Below are 3894 nucleotides of genomic sequence, written 5' to 3' on the forward strand. Positions count from 1 at the left end.
GATCCCACCCTCTGTGGGACTCCCTGGATGGACACACCTCTGACAGGGGCTCCAGGGCTGGAGCTCTGTGGCGGGGCAGGTGGGTGAAGTGAGACCTGCCACCTCTGGGTCCCCAGGTGCTTTGGTGAGGAACCCCGGGCTCAGGTCGAGGTGGGCAGGGCTGCTGAGGGCAGCCTGGAGGCGGAAGCCCCAGAGAGCAAGAGGAGAGCTCCGAGGGACACCTGGCTGGCTCAGGATGGTGAGTTCAAGCCCCATGTTGGGCATAGGGCTTACATTTGAAAAAAAAGTTGTATCAAATCAATACGTTGTACACCTTAGACTGACACAATGTTACACGTGAATTCTAGCTCAGTAAAACTAGAAACATAATAATAAAATGTAAAACAAAAACAAAAACAAAACGCACTCTGGTGGTTGCTGTGTCCTCAGACCAGGTCCTGGGGCCCGTGGGACCCCAAGGCCCAGCCCTCCCTGCTGAGGCCTCAGTGCCTTTCTGGAAGAGATGCCGGAGGTACTGCGTCCACACAGGGAGCCAGGAGCCAGGACTGCTGAAGACGCCCATGGGAGGAAATGGAGCTATTGATCAGTCCTTACCAATTAGTGTATTGATTGGGACCCAGCTGGCCACATCCCGAACCAAGCACGGGTACCTGTCGCTCTGCCAAGCGGCCAGGAGTCCCACTGCACCTCCCTTTGCGTTTCGGAGCTCATTGGTAACACTTGGGGAGCGGGAGAGGAAAAGTAAGGGGTGCTCATCTGCAGCATGGAGTACTCTTGATTTCCAGCACGTTCTAACATTTGTCCCGGCATCTGGGAACACGTGACTGTCCTGTTGCTCCCGTGATGAAGAGCTGAGGTCACCTGGCCACCTCCAGCATCACAGTGACCCGATGCCAGAAGCTTCCCAGACCGGGGCCCCCTCCCCACCATCCTCCCTTGAGCTGGGCCCAGAGCTGACTGCTCAGGAGAGCTCGTAGGTCCAGCTCTGCATCCTGTTGACAAAGACGTGTCTGCAAATAGCTCCTCGTGGTTCAAAATCCCAAGAGAAGGGAGCCGGCAGCGGCCCCAATGCCAGCCCCACCTCAGCTACCTGGGCAAGGCTACCGGCTCATGAATATTCATGGTACCTTCTTAATGAGCGAGAATTAAGCCAGCTGAGCTTCTGTGCAGGCTCCAATCCCTCTGACCCTCAGTCCCTCCCCAGCCTCTCACCTCCTTCGGGTGGCCGGGGTGGTGGCAGACAGGGCCCTCCCTCTCTGTGCCGGGGTGTCCCCGTGCCAGCACCCTGCTCCAGCCCACAGTCTCTCTCCAAAGCACTTGACACATCCCTGGCCTGTTCTCAAGGAGACCCTGGCCCTTGTCCCAGTCCTGGGAGGAGAAAATTACCCTGACGTCCATTTGCAGAGTTTTCTCGGCACTGGCGACAAATCTGGCTATGGGAGCTGTGGAGGGCGGCGTGAGTCCCTTCCTTGGCTCATCTCATCTGGGATGGCGCTTCCGCCACTGAGGGGCCGGGTGTCTCTCCATCAGGCAACCAGCACGGAGCTCAGTGCAGACACACACGCGGTGGCGCCTTGTTCCCAGAACCTCCTGGTTGGGGGGCGTCATGCCCTGCCCAGGGCCCAGACACCCCCACGTGGCCTGTGCTGACCCGAGAAGGGGGCTGTTCCTGCACTTCCACAAGGAGCCTGGCCGCCCACTCTGCCACGGGATGGGGGCCTGGGATCCAGGCAGACAGGAGGGTGGGAGCTGAGAAGCCAGGCTTGTCGCAGCCCGGGCACTCCCCACCATTGTGTGGGTGTCCCAAGAGTGTCCACGGCTTGGATCTCACCTGAGGGGCTCCGGGCTGTGCTGGGGGTGGACGTGCGGCCGCGGGGAGGACGGGGGTGGTGAGCTGAGCAGCCGCAGCTCCTGGAACAGCTGCCCTTTGTAGCAAAGCCCCCAGGAGGAGACCTGCAGGGTATCAGGAGGGCTGGCGCTGTGTGGGGAGGGACGCGCGGCCGGGCACAGCCGCCCCCCATGCCGCTCTGGTCCTCACTGACCCTATAGGCTGCTGGCGCCTCAGGCCCCCTCTGAGCACACACAGGGCAGGCGGAACCCCCGGGCGGCCCAGGGCCTCGGGTGCCTGATGTCTGTATGAAGGCTCAGGTGGTGCCCAAGGATGGAGGGGCCAGAGCCTCAGCGGGCAGGGGTGGCCTGGGCTGCAGGGGAATGGGGCTCCTCGAAGCCCCGGTCACAGAGGGTTGCCTTGGGCCTGGACTCTTCCGTCCCAGGAGGGGGTGGTCAGACAGCCGCCATCAATCAGGGCCCGGGGGCGGCCTCCAGCCCCTTCACCTTGATTCTGGGACCCGGCAACCCTTCGCTTCCCCGTGTGACAAGTTTGTCCTCTTCCTGGATGGTCACCTTCACAAAGTGACCAGGAGAGTGAGACCCGTGGTGACGCGAGCCCGGGGGGCTCTGGCCCCACTGGCCAGATGGTCTCTCCTCCAGCTCCCCCCACAGCCCCCCTGCTGCGCCCTGCTGCCTGGCTATCTCGGCAGACCTGCTGGGCTGAGAGGGGCATGCCTGCCTTGGAAGACATGGGCAAGCTGGCCTCCCCAGAATCAGCCCAGGGTCCGGGAGCCCCAGAGCACAGACACCCCTGCAGCCTCTTTCCGCCCCACACCCGGCCACTCTCCCTGCGTGGGCAGCTCTAGCAGCCTGGGGAGGCTTCCCCCGAGTCCTTCCCCCAAAGCCTCTCCTGCGGGCTGAGGCGGAGCTGCTGCCCACAGAGCTGCCTCCTGTCTCATCCGTTCTGCCAGAGGACCCGCCGGGCTCACTGCAGCCGCTGACCAGGCCTGCGAGGGCCTGCCTGGAGGCGCGTGGCCGCCGGCTCCTGCTCTTGCAGGTCCCCACAAAGACCCCTCCTGCGGCTACCCCGTTTGGTGGACCCATCCGGGACTGTCATGCCCTGCCTGGCAGGTGCACTATTGAAAAGAGCCCGTCTTCAGGACCAAGGCCTGAGAGCGACCCCAGGCCCCGCGCCGGCAGACACCAGCCAAGGGGGATGGGCCAGGGGAGTAGGGGACACCACGGGAGGCCCAGCCAGGGAGAGCCAGGGAGAGGCCACCCCAAGGCACTGGGATCAGGGAGAGTGGCCCCAGGCCTGCCCTCCCCACTTCCAGGCCAGTCCTGTTAGCTCCCAGTCGGGGCGCCATCTCAGGCTGCCGGCCACCAGCAGGGGCGTGGACTCCAGATTCTAGAAAAACTCAGCACCCCAAGTAGTGGACAGATAAACTTTTAAAATCTAGGTCCAGCGGAGGGGCCCTCCAAGGGCCTGTTTTCTGCTTTCCCTGGATTTGGGGGTGCTAAATTCCAGGGCTGCACACCCGAAGGGAAACTGACTGCCCCCAGTGTCCCAGGAGCAGACCTCAAGTAGGAAAGAAGGGGCCCGACCCGGCTCCCCAGGAGGGGGTTTGGGGCCAGGCTGCCAGGAGGCTCTCCTGCCTCCAACGCACGTCCTCATCCAAACCACACTTGTACCAACCCGCACCTCCCAGAAACTCGGGCGAGGCGCCCACAGGTAAGGGGAACTGCTGCTAATGGAGGTCCCCACTCTTCACCTTCCTGGCTGACTAGCTGCGACACCCCCTCTGCTCACAGGGAGCTCTCTCCCGCCCTATCCAGAGACGCCCGAGGCTGAGCTCAAGCAGCTAGGGCGTGTGGATCCTTATCTCCCAGCTCAGGATCCGGGAGACACTCCACTCACCAACTGGGCAGGCGAAGCGTTCTGTGCAAGAGATTACCGACCCATGGAGCAGAGATTTTAATGGGATTTCTATGCCCGCGGCTGTCCTTGCTGGATGAGGCCTCCCAGGAGGAGGCACATGTCCCCAGGCAGGGCCGTGCCCCCCG

Source organism: Mirounga angustirostris, unplaced genomic scaffold (assembly GCF_029215605.1).
Source record: "Mirounga angustirostris isolate CCGP_5_RB_7025 unplaced genomic scaffold, mMirAng1.0.hap1 SCAF_10, whole genome shotgun sequence".
NCBI classification, from domain to species: domain Eukaryota; kingdom Metazoa; phylum Chordata; class Mammalia; order Carnivora; family Phocidae; genus Mirounga; species Mirounga angustirostris.